Raw genomic sequence first — 20,449 nt, forward strand, 5'->3', positions numbered from 1 at the left:
TGTCCCAGAACTTGAAACGAACAGTTCATTATGAAACGTATTGACAAAATATTTGCCAACGTTAAAAAACTGGAGAACGGTGAGTCACATAGTTTATTATTGTTAGTTTAGATTTGATTACAAAAGTTTATTCTAATGTTAGTAAAATAAATTATTTCATTTTAGAAATACTTCAAATATTACCATCAAATAATGATAATGGAAATGAAAATCAAAAAACTTTTGCAACTTTAACACCTGTGGATCCTGGATCACTTGTCAACACTACAAAAGGTAAACTATTTTTTTCTCTTAAAACATTTTATTACGTTCATAGTCCATCCTTCAATATACATTCTTACGATTACTCTAAAACAACACTCACTCATTTTGTTTTATAATTAAATTTATTTTTCCTACTACTTATTATGATGTCATAGCTTCAGTTGCAAGTTGCAAAATTTTATTTTAATTATTTTATTACTTTCACCTTTCATTCAGTAATAGAGAGTTATTAAAAATAGTTAAGGACGACACTTTTTTAAAAAGTTTTTAATAAAATTTTATGCCATTATACAAATTGAAGTTTTTTACTTCTATGTAAGTTTTAGTATTGTTGTCAATAAAATCCAATTGTGTTTTAGATATACGTCACAGTTTACCAATTCCTTGCACATCACGAGTAGAAGTGTCGTCCCAATTGGATGAAGAAGTAGCGAATGTGTACGACTCCGATGATTCCATGAAAGATAGAGACTGGATACCGCCTGTTTCGTCAGACAATGAAAGTGATTGTTCGGAAAGGGAGGTGAGTCTAAAGAAAGAACAAAATTTGATAGTAGATGAAAACGTTGCAGGTCAAAAAAGAGAAAACCCAATAACAGAAGAGAAACGAGTAAGGTGGAACCAAGCGAAACCAGCGCTTTGGAAAAGAAGCATAGAAAGAAAAAAGAAGATTGAAGGTTTACCCTATAAAAGCAGAACAGGAAAAACGCAGGCACCAAAGCTACCTAATCCTGTTGATTGCTCTCGTTGCAGGTATAAATGCAGTAACAATTTTTCACCGGAGGATCGTACTGAATTATGTCGTACTTACTGGAATTTAGAATTTAACAGGCAAAGAGATTTTACATTAATGAACGTTTTGTCTAAAGAAGTGAAAACACGTAGACCTAGAAAGGGCAATGACAGCAAACAAAGAAATAATGCTAAAAACTACTTTTTAAGTAACAATCATAAGATACAAGTATGCCAAAAGTTTTTTTGTGCAACACTCTGTATTTCAAATTTACCAATCATCAATGCATTTCAATATAAAAGTCAGAGTGGGGAATATGGAGGTGAAGACAATCGAGGTAAACATATTCCGTGCAACAAAACATCGGATGAAATTAGATTAAGAGTGAAAAATCATATTGAGAGTTTCCCAGTGATGGAAAGTCACTATACAAGGAAGTCAACAAAAAGACTCTACCTAGATAAAAATATGAATATAAAAAAGATGCATGGTCTCTTTTTAGAAGATTGCCAAAGAAATAATATGCCAAAAGTAAGCAGCATTACTTACAGACGAATCTTCTGTAAGGAATATAATTTTTCCTTTTTCAAACCAATGAAGGATCAATGCATGACTTGCAGCGAATATGAAAAGGCCGCTCCAGAGGAGGGGACAAAGCTGGAATAAAAGTATCAGATGCATTTAGAAAGAAAGGATGCAGCTATGAAAGAAAAAGAAGCCGACAAACAGAGAGCAACTGATGAAAATGGTTTCATATCCATTTCCTGTGACATGCAAAGTGTGTTACATATTCCAACATCTGAAATTAGTTTGCTTTATTATTTACGGAAACTAAACTTATACAATTTTACAATTTATGAATCTGCTCCACCCAATGACGCATTTTGTTATTTTTGGACAGAAGTAAATGGAAAAAGGGGTAGCTGTGAAATTGGCACCTGTTTGTCACTTTATATACAATCATTAACAGAGAATAGAAAAAATGTGATGCATTTAACTATCTTCTCTGATACGTGTGGTGGCCAAAATCGGAACATTCAAGTAGCCGCTGTATTGCTTCATACTGTCCAATGCCATCCAACCCTTGATGTCATTGAACAGAAGTTTATGGAGAGTGGGCATTCCTACATGGAAGTGGATTCTATGCACAGTTCCATCGAAACCGCCAAGCACAAAATAGATATTTTTAGTGTACATGAATACGAGAATATCTTTAGAATGGCAAGAAAAAACAGAAAAGGTGATAAATCTGCTTACAAAACAAGAGAAATTGAACATAACGAATTTTTGGATTTGAAGAAACTGGCTCAGATGATGATAATAAATAAAAACAAAGACTTTAAAGGAAATACTGTCAATTGGCTAAACGTGAAATGTTTTAGGTATCAAAAACAGTTGCCCAATGTCATTCAATATAAATATAATTTTGCAGATGAGTATAAAAGTATACATGTTAATTTTAAACGAACCCTTAGCAAGAAAAATGTTAAAGAGGACGTTTCAAAAATTCTAACTATTCCTAAATTGTACACTAAGCAGTTGCCAATTTCTGAAGCAAAAAAAAGGGACTTGGTGAAACTTTGTAAAAAAAATATTGTACCTCCTGCTCTTCACTGTTGGTACGAGAGTCTACCAACTTCAACCTTAGTAAGGGACAATGCAGCCGAACCATCATCTCTTAGTGATTCAGAGGATGAAGAAATACTATAAATTAAAATATCAACATTTTAAATAATTTTATACTATCATATTTTACTTAATAAAAAATCGTTTTTTAATTTTTTTCACTAATTTTCTATTAGGTTATTTAAGTACTTTCTATAAGACCAAACTTTAAAGTACGAATAAGTCAACAATGCGATTGTAAAAGTACAAGCAAAATACATTAATTTTTCAGTTTCAGGTAAAACACATTAAGTCATTGCGAGGTTAACAAAAACTAGTTTATTATAGTTCTTCCTTTATTAGATTTAATATTTTTTTTATAAAAGATTGTTCTTAAAACATGTGTGAAGATATACAGAGTGGAGATTTTATTAAAAAAACTAACGCGGATCCTTAAATTATGAATAAGAAGATGAGTCAAATTTAAAAATGCAATAACTCAAAAGCCACTTTTTTGACTTAGTGCATTTTGCTTGTAACCCGACGATATAGCCCAATGTGGTTATGCAAAAGTCATCGATTTCGCGGCAAAATTTTTCGCAAATATCTGAGATTTTTAATACATAAGTGAGGGTTACCAGCTGACTAATAGATGAAAAAGTACTCGTATTTTTACCTTGCGTTTTTTTTAACAATTATTTATGGTCACAATTTGATTTTTTGTTTACAAGTTTTTTCCCTTATATTTCACATAAATAATATTTATATCATTTTTTATGTCAAGAAAATCTTTATTTTCCCGTTTTTTAAATTAAAATTGATAAATATTTTACAGAGAAATTTGCAAAAAAGCAGTTTTTTGCACTAATTTATAAATTTTATTAATTTAAACGTTTGAAAAAGGGGTATGTTTTTTACTTAAAAACAATTGTAATAACTTCTATATTTTTCAAGATGCAGACTTGTATGTACAACCATTAGAGAGCTGGTAAAAAAATTCACAAAAATGTTTTGACCAATAGGAACGAAGTTAGCGACTATTTTCTAAACAATCATATCTCTATTGTTTATAAACATTAATGTCTTTCCTGCAGTATTTTTCCAATTTGTTTTAATTTTCTCGAAGTTTCTCGTACTTCAGAGATTAACGAATCGAATTTAGGTGTTGGTATTACAGAATTTACCTTGTGATTTTCTTCATTCTCGTCTCTCCTGAGTACTGACTTGGGCTGTTTTATATGTACAGCAGCACGTTCAGACTCCAACTTCGGCATTTCCATTCAGATCATTTTAATTTCCGATATAGAACAATTTCCGCTTTTTTTGAAAACTGTTTTGTTCAACATCGGCCCCCCTTAAATTTAAATTAAACAATTTCAAAATTAATAAAGTCTAGTTAATTAAGGAAAACAATGAATAAAGTAATTTACAGTATCATTAGTTGGTATACACCAGAGAATAATTCTCGAGAATTTCAGAAGGCACACGGTTTATTGGACAAAAGACTTGACAAAAATTTGCACAAATTTTGAATAAAAATCTAAACTTTATATTAAAACTTATAGCTATAAAATTTATCCAATTTTTCGAAACTTACAGCCCTTCGAAATGAAGGTACTCTTTCGAAAGATTGACATAGGAATGTGGAGGTAATAACTGTTTCAGCTCCGTTTTTTTTTTCGAGATCGGAACTTCAAATTGAAACACGTAGGAAAAATTTACATTATCTCGGCTTCCATTGCAGTTAAAAGCCTCTTTTTTTAATCTAAAGTAGCTCGTCAAAATATAAATAACTACATACTTTTCACTGGCCGGGAAATATGGGAAACCTCGAAAAAATTGAGTCCATTTGAAATTCACCGTAAAAACTTTTTTCTTTAATTTGGCTGGAATAGTCCGAATGAGGCTAGGATGTTGCAGAATTAATAATGATGACATAATATTCACCCCCGCCCCCGGAAATCCCTCTGAAAATACCGAAAAATCAATCAATCAATTTTTTTTCATTTTGTATAAATGATGTAATAATACTTACTTATGTATTTTTATAAATTAAATTTCAGGTAATTTTTTACACATTATATTAGTATATTCCTGATATTAATTATAAAAATAAAAATAAATTTTTCAGCAACCTCTACGGTACACAAAGGGTAGAGATGCAATATTAACAACGCCAGAGGAAATCCTTACACTCCTTGGAATCCACTTCCTTGCTGGTGTTAAAAAGTTAAGCCATACTGATTTAAGAGAGATGTGGGCAACTGATGGTATAGAAATCCAAACCTTTTTGCCATGTATAGAATATAAACGTTTTCTGTTTCTCCTTAAAGCACTTAGGTTGTAGTTTTGTACAATATTTGCCTAACAAAACAAACAAATATGGGATAAAATATTTGCATTGTGTAATTCAAAGGCAAGCAGCCCAGATTGGTGGAACCCTTCAAATATTTTAAAAGAATCTTGACTACAGAGAATTGGTACACCAGTTATCCTTTGTGTCAAGAGCTCCTTCATCGAAAAATTACTATGGTTGATACTTTAAAAAAATTAAAGGAAAATCTCCCCGAAATTATAACCAAGCAAAACTAGACCTATCTACTCCTAAATTTTTGCATTTCAGAAAGAAACCACCCGTGTATCCTACAGTGGAAAATGGAATAAGGCTGTCATATAACTTTCTACGCAGCACGCTGATGATTCTGTAGATGAGAAGTTAGGCAAACTGGATATAGTACTATCCTACAATGACACTAAAGGTGGAATCGATGTAGTAGACCAAATTTGCAGCAATTACACTGTCCAAAGACAAACTAGATGGTGGCCTTTTTGTCGTATTTTATCAGTTTATGATTTAATTTATAAAAAAAACATTACATTCTGCATGGTATATTTTTTAAGTTACCATTAATAGAAATCTTCAAATATTATTTCTACGGCTATATAATAAATACGCCTATATAAAAAATATGTCTAGTGGCTGTGATTTCAGCGACTTGGCTAAAAGATTCTAAGAAGGAAACGACCTACGACTTAAATATTTTGTGTTGGTATCATGTGACGTTCCTTTCTATAACGCGGATGACGTGCATAATAAATTTATACTGTACCAAGAGTACTTAAAAACGCTTTGAAAACGAGGACTAAGAAATCTTATACATCAAGTCCTTCAAGTGGAATCTATTCCAACTGAAATTAAGTAACTGAACTGGAAGCATGAATCAAGTCTCCATAAATATCACAAAGTATTTTAACTTCTTAATAACCAACCTTAGATCCTAAGGATTAAAAGACAGAAATCGTTTAAACTTGTAGCCTCAATAAAGAAGTAAGCAGTTAGTAAAAAACAGAGTTATTGCTATGTAAATCACAACAAATAAGTGCTTATGTTACGTGTTACAAGATTTAGGTTAAAAAATCAATATTGCTTAACCCATTCGCTCCCATGTTGCAAATCTGGAACAATTATTAGTTTCTCTGCTGGCTACAAGATGTCACTGTTGGTCTTAAATGCCATAACCAACTATTTGTGTTCGGTAGCGTCAAAACAATACGAGTATAATGAATTTACCCACTGGTTTTTTCTAAGTAGATTTTGTTGTGTGATTCATATTAAAATTTTAAGAAAGGTGCAGTTGTATACCTTCCAGCTTATTTGCTCTATTTCGACCGGGGTAAGTTTAAGTAATATTATATAATAATAGTCTCCCGTTTTATACCGCTTGCGGCTTTTGGAGTATAGCAGGGTAGTCTGCTATATCTAGAGCCTACGGTATACAAGGAAGGTAACATGGCCAGTGCTACGCTTCAACCGCCTATTATTACCCCTGGTTTTACCCAAGGTACTCATTTTATTCAGGCTGAGTCGACCTGGGGCCTATAGACATTTTTAAAAATGTCTAGTTGTTCTTGCCGGCGCTAGGATTCGAACTCAGGACCACCGGCATGCGAGGCAAGCATCCTACCGCTTGCGCTACGCATGCCCTTAAGTAATATTATATGCCTATACAATATATATGTATCGTTTAAATGCTTAACCTCAAATTAAATATACCGAGTAACCTCCAGTTTTTTGTATGTTCCAAAAATAAAACTTAGTTAAATTAAGGTTTTCCTTTTTAGTTTGGAATTATGGATGTGAAAACATTTTATGGAAAAAACAACGAGTTATTCAGCTGATACTCTGAACAATCTAATCGATGACCTAAATGAGAAGCAGTTTAATTCTGCAGACATATACGTTTATCCTCCAGCGGAAGATTCTGATCATCGAATGATGTGAATTTCAATGATTTTTTTGTTTTTGTGAAAGATACTGAATGCCCCAGCTGAGGCAAATCTTATTTCACAATGTAAGATCCAAGAGGCTAAAGATATGTTTTCGACGAGCGATGATGAAATTTTAATAAATGTGACCCAATCTAATAAAAGAGCGAATAAATCAAATACCCAAAACGACTGGAAAAGAGGTGACTTGTTCCAAGATCAACATCAATAAAATATCTCTTCTTTACACATCTTTGGTGTAAAAATTTCTTAGAATGTTTAAAAGATGCGACTATAAAGTATGCCCGACACAAAAATGCAAACACATCACTTGAGTTTTTGATTAAAAAACTCAAAGTATTCTTTGCCATAATACTGATTTCTGATTCTTCTCAAAGGTCTAGAAAAGATATGTACTCTGTTTGGATTTTCATCGTAGAAACGAAGCAATAGCCGACGCAATGTTGAGAAATGGGTTTAGAGAAATTTTGCAAAATCTACATTTGTCAGGTAATACTCAGCTACAAAAAATTAAAAATTTGCTAAAATAAGATCACTCATAAAACATTGAAACAATTCATTTATAAAATATGTGGCAGTTGGTGAAACTATATCAGTATCTGTTGATGAATCTGTGGTATTGTACTACAGCCACCCTAGCTGTAAACAGCGTATTCAAGGAAAACCTATTAGATATTGGTTTAAATTTTGGTCTGGGAATGTATCAAATGGTTATCTTGTAGGTACCGAACCTTACCGAGGGAAACAAACATTACTAGGAGAGAGTAACTTGGGCCTAGGTGAATCTGTAAATACAACTTTTGCCGAGAGAATGAAGCATAGTTTTGCAGATCAAAAATTTTACTTTTTTATTGACAAATTTTTTACTGGACTTCCACTGATAAGGGCCATGAGTGAATTGGAATATGGTTGCACTGGCAATAGTTAACATAACAGAATTGGGAAATGCGCGTTAAATAAAAACGCAATGAAAAAATCAGTTAGAGGATCCGTTGATTCATATACAAGTTCTGACGAAGAAATAATAACTATCCAGTGGAAACATAATGCCATCGTTCACGTGGCTTCAAATTGTTATGGCGTTCAATCTACAAAATCGGTACGTCGGTATTCTGCAGCAGAAACCAATTTATAATGGTAGACGTTCTCTAAGCAATTTACCAGTATAACTCCCATATGTGAGGTACTGATTTAATGGATAGAAATATCGCTAACTATAGACCAAAACTGCATAACAATAAATAGTGGTGGCAAATTTTTGTTCACCGTTATTATCTGCTTCAATCTCTACTGCATGGATTTTATATAGAATTCAACACCAAAATAAAATTCAATCTAGCGCTGATGAATTTGTTGAAAGTATGCGTTCAATGGATTTATTAGGGTTTAAAAGAAAAAATATTATGACAACGTATTTACTACTCAACCCTCGACAACCAAAACCTAATAAGACAAAATTAGGAATAATATTTCGAAAAATTCCATGATCTGTTTTACTTAATATGTCGGTTTTGCATTACACAATTTCCAAAAAAAAAATTATGCAAAATTTGTAACACAAACACAACTTTTGGATGCGATATTTGTAAAATTAATGTACATCCTATTAATTGTTTTAAATCTTTCATGAAAAAAATATACTCCTGGACAAAATTAACGCTCCACGCTTATTTTTCTCAATAATCTTTATTTATTGATAATTTTACTGTTCGACAAGTTGCCTATGGACCTTGTTTGACAGTGACAGTTGTTATGTAAGCTAATAATAGTCTTGTTTTAACAATAATTTGTAAAAAGCTTCGTTTTAGACTAAAAGTAAGTTAAACTTTTCATTTAAAGTGCCGATTAAAGCAAAGTTCTTGTAAGAAACAAGCTTTTTATTGTGATATTTTTCATCATATGTATGTTTGGAAGTTCATTTGCATAAAAATCAAATAAAAAAATTAACCGCCAAAGAAATTTATTAATGGAGGAGGCAGTGCGAGCATCGACTCTCCTAGATGAAGGATATTCAATGCGATACGTAGCAGGTTTGTTAGGAAGACGTCACTCCAGCATCAGTCGCAAGGTGAGGCGATGTAATGAAACAGGGTCGTACCATCGAAGACCAGGAAAATGGCAAAAACGTTGCAATAATCAAATTGATGATCGTTTTTTGAGACAACGTGCTCTCAGAGATAGGAGAGTCACCAACAATTTGCAGAATTGAGCAACAGGAAATCAGCCAAAAACCCTTGCTTACCAGAGAACACATGGTTCAGAGATTGAATTTTGCAAGATTGCATCAAAATTTGACCATCGATGAGTGGAAACGAGTTCTTTTCTCCGATGAGACTAGGTTAAGCCTAAAAGCTCTAGATGGTCGTGAACGTGTCTGGCGAAGGCGAGGAGAAAGGTTTGCCAGCTGCAATATCTCTCCTAAAGTTTCTTTTGGTGGTGGCTCTAAAATGTTTTGGAGGGAAATTTGTTTTGAAGCTCTTACGGAGTTGGTCCCCATACGTACAAGGTCTATCTTCTTCTTCTTCTTCAAGTGCCATCTCCGCGGCGGAGGTCGGCAATCATCATAGCTATTCGAACTTTTGAGACGGCTGCTCTGAAAAGTTCATTTGATGTACATCCGTACCACTCTCGAGTTGGCAGGTTGCGCAGCCATGACATTCTACGCCTCCCTATGCTTCTCTTTCTTTGGATCTTTCCCTGCATGATCAGTTGGAGCAAGGTGTATTTCTCTCCACGTGTAATATGTCCGAGATATTCCAATTTTTTTTTGTTTTTATTGAATTTAAAATTTTCATTTCTTTGTTCATCCTTCTCAGAACCTCTTTGTTTGTGACGTACACCCACAGCTCAAATGATTCCAGTTTTTTCATTGATGTAGCATTCAAGGTCCAAGATTCCATTCCATAAAATAAGGTCGAAAAAACATAGCACCTCGCCAACCTAACGCTTAGTTCCAGTTTTAAATCTCTGGTACATAGAACTCTTCTCATTTTGTTGAAAACAAAAACAAGGTCTATGAATGCCCATTATTACTTAGACTACATTATTGTCGAACATGTAATGCCTTTTGCTCCGTTTCTTGAAACTAATTTTTTATTCATGCAAGACAACGCATGTCCTCATATGGCTCGACAGGATATTGGCTACCTAAATGATGTTGATATTCCATTATTAGATTGGTCCCCTAACAGTCCAGACATGAATTCTATAGAGCATCTATGGGACTATGTCAAAAAAAAAGATTCGAAATCTTAGACCCCCTGTTGCCAGTCACAATCAACTCATCGAGGCCATTATTGAAGAATGGGAGAATCTGCCGCAAGTTTTTGTTGAACATTTGATATCAAGCATGCCTCGATGAATAAATGCAGTCATAAGAAGTAGAGGAAGGCCTACACGGTATTAGTGTTGACCCAGATGCATTTTATTGTGTTACTTAAATAACACATGTGATGTTAATAAATATTGTATATTAACAAATGTTAAATTTTTAAAGATACAATAAGGCAAATTAAGGTCATGATAAAGTCATGTTGGACTTATTTGTCGGTGTTTATTATTTTTTTAATGTAACTTAGTTTTATTTTGTGTTCATATTGTAAATATTTAGATTAATTAAAGTGATGTTTTAATTTTATTTAGGAGTTATATTTCCTCACAATTTTAACATTTTTTTATCAATAAATCCTTAACCTTAAATTGACGTTGTTGATTTTTTATTACATACCTTTTTCAAAATTGGAACAAAATAAATTTTAGTCACAGGGCTATTGCGAAAAGTTTTAGATGTTTGGAATATTTTTATATAACTTCAGAAAATAGAATTGACCTGTAGGTGCTATAAAATTTAAAAAATGAAGTTTGGCAGCGAATGGGTTAATATTCTAGACTAAATACATTTCCATTCTTAATAAAATCAAATATTTTTTTTAAATATGATATAAATTATTAAAATTTAACGAAACCAAAAATCAGCTATAGCTACATTAAAAATGCATAAGAATAAATGCAAATATTTATTTTTTTCAATTAATTTCTCGCATATAAAAGTTACATTTATAACATTTAAATAAAAACCCAGCCGTTTTACTTTTTATTAGGTATGAAAGTCTTACCAGGTGAGTGCGTTTCTGTGCTCAGGATCCGAGCTCCGACGTTTCTTCATCTATAATGCATTTTGATTCTCTACGTTCGTTCTACAGAGGCAGCAGGTTATAGTCCTGACCTCTACTCCACTCATTATTATTTTTTCAAAAGCTGAAAACACCGCCGCCGATAAGGGTACTAAAACGATGAAACTAGTCAAGAGGTCGGGTCGCAATATGCCAAGAAACTACATTCAGTCCCCTAGGAACAAACGTATATGCCATCTTTTATGAAAATGTAAATGTACCAAACATTTACAACCTAGGAAAATGCAAAGAAGAGTAAAAAGAACATCGGAACATCTTGCGCTCTGGATTTAATAGAAATGTTTGATTTTTATTCAATTTTAGTTATTCAGCTTTTACAGTTTATGGCTTCTAGAGATTGAATATAAAATTTAGTACCGGAAAAATCAATAAAACGTGCAGTAAATTAAATGAAAAATTTAAGTTTCTTCAAGTAACTACATACTTTAAGTTTTACATAAGTTTTCCAGAAAAAAACATTACTAACTTTTAAAAATATAGAGAAACTAAGTGATAATCACTTAAGAAACGACACTTTCACGATAAATGTGCTTCTTACTGAACAATCCTAACAAGCGCCAAATCCCTAAGCTAAGAAGTACTTTGCATTGCTTGATAATTAAAATGGAGAATTGCATCAGTCTGTCTGGGAAAAAATAATTGATTTCACGTAAAAGTTTTATTCAGATATATAAAGATTCTAAAATGCATATCAAGGGTAGTTTATGCAAAATCCGTTAAGACGTACAGTTGATTTTGCTTTGTTTTTGTTTTAAACAATCTTAAAAAGTGAAAAAGTATTTTTTTGGCTATAAAACTTTTCTTGTGCAGTTTACAGAAAAACGTTTTAAATAAAAATTGTAGATATTAAAATGTTCTTCAATTTGCGAGTTTTGTAATTAAAATACATTTACCAAGATATTTGCAAAAACTCTTAATTTTGCAGTAATTTATAAATATTAATAACTTTTTTGCATAATGACATGTAATATAACTACTTGAGTTTACCAACTACAGTTAGTAAATTATTAAAGTGTTCTAAATTTCAAATAGGTTGACCAAATAGTATTTAAAATATTTAATTTGTTTATCCAGGAGAGCGATTACTTAAACAACTGTACTTGCCCAAACAGTGACTATACAGGTATTTTGTAAATTGTAATCAACTCTTTGAAGCTTTAGTTAGGGTATGTTAAAAAAAATTAACATTTTATTAAATTTGTTAATAAAAAACAGTTTAAAAAAATTGACTTTTAACCCATACACAATTTTAATAACTTTGACATTTTTTATGTCACATGCTTGTAATTAGGCTCAATAAAAAGCTGATAAAATACTTTCAAAAAAAAAAACAAAACTTCTATGACCAATACGAAATACGATAGCATTTTTTACTAAAAATCATATCTAAATTATTTACTAATATTAACGATAAACTTGGGGTTTATAATCACGAAAAAGGCAACAACAGACTAAGAAATTACACAAAGATTGGGACAAACAAGAACATCAATCCGACAACTTAACTCAGTATGGTGGGATAGACACCTAAATATGAAGAGAAAAGCACAGATTTATAAAACATTAGTGCGAAGTATTATGACATATGGGGCTGAAAATTGGATCATAAACAAGAAAAACAGCAGTAAGATAGTAGCAACAGAGATGGAATGCCTGCGACGATGCTGCAGAGTAACAAGAACGGATAGAAGAAGTAATGACGAACTAACGCAAAGTTTGTTTCTATTGATGTTCTTTGCTTTATTTCGTCATTACTTCTCCCATCCAATGGAGCCTCAAAGGAAGGAGAAAAAGAGGACGACCCCGAAAATCCTGGAAAAACGAAGTAGACGACGCCATGAGTAAGAGAGGCCTAAACGATGGAAAATGGAACAACACAGAGAGATGGAAACGGTTAAGCGAGGGAAGGCAGTGAATACTGTAGAATCCCTGAATATTAATACTAATATTAACCCTGCCGTGGTAGCGCCGGGTCTGTGAACCCGAACCTACCTTTAACTGCACAGAACTCCGTTGGCAACAGCGCTGTGAACAAAACCATCCAGCTATGTTTCTATCTTCTCCGGCACCGGCAGTACAACTCTGCCAATCTGTCAATTAGTAATTTTTGGGTGAGTATTTTAACTTTTATTTGTTTATTTACTGTTACAACTTGAATAAATACTATGCTATATACTCGAATAATTTCTTTACGTTGTATTTTATAACTTATGACAATAATTATTTGCAGATAATGGATTTCGATGCCCAGCAACCTAGACTTCTTCGTCTACTAAAAGAAGTACTATCTGATAAACCTATGAAACAGGCAAAAACAGTAGTTGAATTTACAAACAAATTTATTGAAAATATTACACCCGAGAAAGATCGGCACGACCCACAGATCAAACTAAAATAAAGGATTTATTAGGCCTTTTATATTTGGCAGGATGTTTAAAAGGTGCTATACTAAATCTTAAAGAACTGTGGGATAGAAAAAGGTGTGGAGTAGAAATGTTTTGGTTGACAACGTCCTTGGGAAGGTTTCGTTTTTTGCTTCGTATGATACTTCGTATCAAGTTAACTATAGAAATAAACGATTAGTCATGTCTCGTAAAAAAATCTCACTAACGCAAAAATATTACTCTGGGTAATATTACCTATAAAAAAAGAAAAATAGCATATCACAGAAGAGTATATCGTCTTATGAAAAAGTTTCTTTTGCCTCTATAACTATTTTGCAAACCGTTTCTTTTATTAAGTTATATAGATGCCAAAACAGATAAACTGAATTTGATATTAAGATCTAGTAATTCATACTGTAGGTAATTTGTGTATAAATTACCAAACAAAGGCGACAATCCCTACGCTATCTCTTTAAATCTAGGAACAAACAAGTTTTCAACAAGGAGAATAACTTCCTGAATGAAACTTCCGGCATAACTTCTGTTAAGTAATAGAGCACTAGTTATAAACACAGGTAAACTGGTCAAATTTATTCTAGAAATGCTTTAATTAGACGTTGTAAACTTCAGTGAAGACGTATTAATAATTTTAGCTTTAGTTTTTGACATCAGTAGTAGTTAGATTTTATTAGATAAAATAAAAATAGGTATTAAATTAGTAGGATTAGTTAAAATATAACTTCATAAATAAAAGGGCTTAATGGTCAAATATTCAAATAAAGACAAAATTTTTATTTCAATAATTTTTTTAAAAATATGAGACTGATTAAAATATGCTACCACTATCGACTACCGGCTTCTAAGAACTTGTGTAAATATAACTATTTTTATACTGCAAAAAATAAGTACAGGGTCGAATAAGTTTATTTAATAGCACACATAAATAAAATTGACATTAAAATGACATTATTGCTGATGTATAATTATGTACATCCAATAAAATGCATGTTAAAATTTAAATATCTTTGAGCACGTTCGTTAACAATAAATAAGATGGAACAAGTAAAAGTTATTTCAAAATGCAAAAAATAACAATGTAAGAAAACATTGGAGGAATATTATTTCTTTAAATAATTATTAAGGCTAGTTAGTATGATTAATCATTAAGGTGAGTGTAGTTTTAAATTTTGTTCAATATATTGCAATATATGTTGCTTAATTGCCCCGTGTCTGTTTTATAATTTAAACTTTGTTTATTTTTGTTAATGTGGTACATCTCCAAAAATAAGCTACTTTTGTAATTTTCAGTCTGGGTCAAAATACGAGCATTATTGTAGTCTAACAGATGACCGGTGTTTTTATAGTGCTCGACTACTGCACACGTATTTTTTCATAAGCGGCAATCACTTTTATGCTGTGTGATACGTTGTTTTAGCCACTGCGATGTATAGCCAATGCAGCTTTTTTCACATCCTAGACACGATATTTCATATACCACATTACTCCTATATAAGGTTGGTACAGGGTCTTTAATTTTAGAAAAAAGTTGTTTGCTATTTATGGTATTGTATTTAGCTATATTAATATTGGAAACATCTTTAAATATGGATATGACGGACTGAGTTAGACCGTTAATTAAGGGGAGTTTTTTATATTTGATTGACTCATTGTTAGAGTCATGGACAGGACCATCATAGAAATTACTGCTGTAAATGAGTTTTTTATAAATATGTTTAGGATAGCCTTCTTCTTCTTCTTCGCGCGACTAGGATTACTCCTGTTTGTCTCTTATTCTGTTTTAGTCGTTGTTGACTGTACATTATCTTTCCACCTTTTTGGCGGCATTCCAACGGGTCTTCTGCTATACGGCTTGTTGTTTTTACAGATGTTCGCTAATCTATCTGGTTCCATTCGGTTTACATGTTCGTTTCAATTTTTTTTTTCTTGTTTTTATCCACCTGTTAATATTTTGAATTTTGCATTGTTCATGTATACTTCTATTGGTTTGCCTGTCTCTTAATGATATGCCCGCTATTGATCTCAATACTTTCATTTCGATATTGTTGATTTGTTGTTTCGTCTTTCTTGTACCGGTCGTTGTCTCTGCTGCATATGTTAGGATTGGTCCAGTTAAAATGTAAAATTGTCAGTTAAAATGTAAAATACAAAAACAAGTGAATAGCAAACAGAGCAGCAGGATGTCTCAACAACACAATCGGGAGAAACAAATACCTCACAACTGAAACGAAAACCAGGATATATAAATCAACAATAAGGCTGATAATGACGTACACAGCAGAAATAAGAGTAGATACGGCGAAAACACAAAGACTACTGGAAACAACAGAAATGAAAGTCTTACGAAAAATAACAAACCAAACTCTAAGAGACAGATTAAGAAGTGAGGAAATACGAGCGAGATGTGGTATAGAGGAAATAAACGCGTGGACCAAATAAAGAAAAGTGGAATGGAATCAACACATCGAAAGAATGACAGAAAATAGAATAGTATGAATAGCAAGAGACAAATCGCCAAATGGAAGATCATTGGGACGACCGAGAAAAAGATGGTCAGACAACGTCAATTTAGGCTAAAAACCAAAGTAAAACAGGCATTAAGCCTATTTCTAAAGTAGGAAGAAGATAAAGAAGAAAAAAATGTAAAATACCTATTTGTCTGTCTATTGTTAACATAGCTATTTGTTTTATTTAGTATAAAGTTGTCTCTGTTAACAGATTTGTAATCTAATATCTGATAATATTCATGGAATTTGTTTTTGATTTTGAAGTGCATTTAAGAACAATTTGTGTTTGAACGTAAGATTAACGAAAAAGGTTGTTTAAAAGAAGTCGGGAATGTGAAGTTCCTGGAAAATGTTAAAGTACTTACGACTGGAAAATTTGAAGACCTTGAAATAAAGAAAGAAGCATATTTGTTTTGACCAATGAAAAGGAAGGAAAGTTATTGATGTAAGGGGGTGTTAGGCCAAGAGAGTTTTTGGAATGAAAGAAAACAACAGTGAGTGTAGAGCCAGTGTGGAGAGTTGATTCCCCATGGCTGAAAGGGGCAGTTTATGTTAAAAAAAAAGAAAAAAGGTGTCGGTATTCGTTAACTATAATCCTTGTACGAATGCGTAAAAGTAACAAGTACAAAGTAATATTTTTTAACAAGTCAAAATTAAATTCAGTGATAAGTGATAGCAGTAGTAAGTACTCACATAATAGTATCTGACATAGTAAATAAAAATCGTTCCAAGGTATTCAAATATACCACTATATTTCTTTCTAACAATATCCTCCGTTGCGTGGACTTCCGTTTCATCGACGCATAAAGACTCCAGTGTATTTTGACAATAACTTTTACATAAACAATTTCGTAATATTTTTAAATTATTTCTTGCAACCATAATTCATTATTGTATCTTTACTGGGTAACTTTCTCTTTTAAAAGTACTTGCGGTATTTTTTTATATGCCTTTTTATATTTAATTACTTACACTTTTCATAGATTGTTTGTTTTTTGCAATTTATGCTGTCATTAAAATTTATGTTTATTTCTTTGATAGAAACATTTTTTTTAATATACGGTTATATTTTAGTTTTGAATTTTATTTATCCATGAGCTTCCTCTGAGTATTTGTTTTGCATTTCTGTGATTGAATGACGTAAAACCCTGAGGTAAATAACAATTTGAGCTAGCCAAAAAATTTTTCTTTCAATTATTATTAATTTAAAATAAATATAAGTATAATTCTTATTAACAAATACATGAAGAAAGAAGTAGAAACAAAACAATTATTGCCCAACGTGTGATGCAAATCAGAAACACCAATACCCAGACAAAGTGTACTGAAAAATATATATTTTATTACAGGATTTTTCTAATTTTTTTTCTCCGCCAAATTTTAACGTTTATTTTTTATTTTTATTATTTAAACCTTTCTCGCTTTGAATACAGTAGAACTCCAATTATACGGACTCCAATTATCCGGATCGCCAATCCGCCGCCGGATCAGATTGAGAAAAAGAAAAAATGAAGTTTGTATAGACGCCACTTCCTGAGAGAAATAAATATGTATGCAGGAACTCGAGTATGAGACAGGAAGTTCATCGAGAAAGAGTATGAAAACAGCTGAAAATAAAGAACTGGAAGAAGTGGTGTTTAAGTGGTTCTTGCAGCAGCAAACATTGGGGAACCCTCTTTCAGGCCCTATTATTTGTGAAAAAGCTATGCATTTTGCCGAAACAATGGACAGTGTGGGTTCATTTAAAGCAAGTAATGGGTGGCTACGAAATTTTAAAGCCAGGCACGGAATACGGGAGTTGGACTTAAGTGGGGAGAAGTTTTCCGCTGACCCTAAAGCTGCTAAAAACTTCATTGAAACTTTTAAAGTTGAATATGACCCTAAGTTTGTATACAATCCTGATGAAACGGGCCTAAACTGAAAAGCCTTGCCAGAAACTACAGTGGCTTCCAAAAGAAAATCAAGTGCTCCTGGTCACAAAGTAAGCAAAGAGCGCGTGACTACCCTGAATTGTGCTAACGCAACCGGAAATCATAGACTATTTCTACTCAAGATAGGAAAATCCAAAAATCCAAGAGCATTCAAGAATCTAAAAAAACTTCCCGTGGTCTATAAAAACCAAAAAAAAGCTTGGATGACTGCTACTTTATTTACAGAGTGGTTTGATAAAGTGTTCATACCTGAAGTCAAAAAACATCAAAAAACATTGGGAAAAGAAGGCAGCAATGTGCTGTTACTTCTTGATAATGCACCCACCCCCTGAAAATTTGCTAGAAAGAGAAACTGGAAGATTTCTAGCAATGTTTTTGCCACTAAACGTAACGAGTTTGTTGCACGATGGATCCGTTATTTATAGAAAAAATGAAGCTTTATTACAGGAGGCAATTGATTAGGAAACTGTTAGGAAAATGAAAATGGAAGAAGGCATTGTCGCTCATCACAAAAAAATCAATTTAAAAGATTGCTCGTATATGGTAGCGGAAAGCATGGTTACGGCAGCAACATTGAGAAGGGCTTGGAATAAGTTAAAAGGAATTTCAAAAAAGCAGGAGCTACAGAAAGAGAAGCAGTGCCAAAAAGAAGAGAAAGAGAGAGAGGAGGAAAATGACGAGGTAACGGTTGAAGAAATCAGAGATATCATTGTAAACATTCCCGGATGTTCCGAGTGCCGTGCAGAGAATGTAAAGGAGTGGTTGTTAAATGATTCTACGGATCCCGGATTCCAGATTCTCGATGATAATGAACTCGTCCAAAGTGTTGTGATAGCTGGAAGTGATGACCAGGAACCGGAAGACGAGGACTTCGCTACCGAGCTAGACGAGGGGCCGACTGCGAGTGAGGCATCGGTAGGGCTAGACTGCTAGACACCGCGCTTAAATGGATGGAACGGCAACCGGAGTGTGACCACCTGCAACTCCTCACCCTCACCGTCAAAAGAATGCAAGACTTGGCGGCGCGGAAACGATTTAAGTCAGTAAAACAACTGACTCTGCCCGATATGTTAAAAAAATAATTCATTTTACTGTGATTCAGTATTGTGTGTCAATATTACGTAATGTAAAGTTTGTCATTTACATATTGTTGTGTATACTGCATTGTTTTTCATAATAAATACCGTATATGTTCTCCATTGTATTGTGCTGTAATTACGTTTCTTTCCCGGAAAAGGTATTTTTCGAGGAAAATTCAATTATCCGGATTTTTGATTATTCGGATCGGGTCCGGTCCCGATTAATCCGGATAATTGCAGTTCTACTGTACCTTTTTTACATAACTAGATATTTTAATTTGATCAACACTCCTGCGGAATAGGCAAAGATAATATTTCAATTGGTTTTTACCTTCACATTGTTCAGTTCAGAAAACAAAATGGAGACAAGATACAGCAAAAAGCAAGACCAGACAGAAAAATGTTATATAGAGGAAGAAATAGAAAATATAGATGAAGTAAATAGTATTACTGATGTCAGTATAGTAGAAATACCATGATGTCAGGTTAGTGCACCAGCGCACACTTTATATTTACTTAGATTATATGCAAAGAGTTTATTATTTAAATACTTTTTTTATAAATGATTTGAATTAAAAGAAGTAGAAGAAGAAGAAGATAATAATTTAAACAAAAGATCAGAAATTTAAAATGTAAGCAAAATTTATAATTATATTATTTTTCTATAAAATTTATAAAACCAGTAAAATATCACATTTTTAATTTAATTTTCCATATACTTGTTACATTTTTTCAGGTATCTGTGAATAATAAATAAATCTTCTTTTTATTAATAAATAAAAAACAAATTTAACAGAATATAATTGGCAATATAATTGTCAAAAATAATTTAAAATTATAAACTGTAAGTTGGAATTCATGAGATTGAAGGTTATTTGTGATTTTATTGATTACTGTTCTAATTTATTTATAATTTTATCAAAATTTAATTGTTTTTGGTTTAAATAAATGTGTAGCAGCATAATTTAATTAAATAACCTAATTTTATTTAGTGAGTTACTACTTTTTTTGCAATTATTAGTTTCACTTTATAAGATGTTTTGTAATATTTTATCTCTTAAAAATAATTGTAAACATAATTGAAAGCATGAGTATAAAGAATATTTACGTAATGGCCCATTGTTATTTATATTATATTATTTATTAATATATTATTTTCCAAACGAGCCAACAAATACTTCTTTTTTCTTAATCTTATATAATATATATATATATATATATATATATATATATATATATATATATATATATATACATATATATATATATATATACAATATATACATATATACATATATATATATATATATATATATATATATATATATATATATATATAATATATACATATATATATATATATATATATATATATATAATATATACATATATATATATATATATATATATATATATATATATATATATATATATATATATATATATAT

Source organism: Diabrotica undecimpunctata, chromosome 3 (assembly GCF_040954645.1).
Source record: "Diabrotica undecimpunctata isolate CICGRU chromosome 3, icDiaUnde3, whole genome shotgun sequence".
Classification (NCBI taxonomy): Eukaryota; Metazoa; Arthropoda; class Insecta; order Coleoptera; family Chrysomelidae; genus Diabrotica; species Diabrotica undecimpunctata.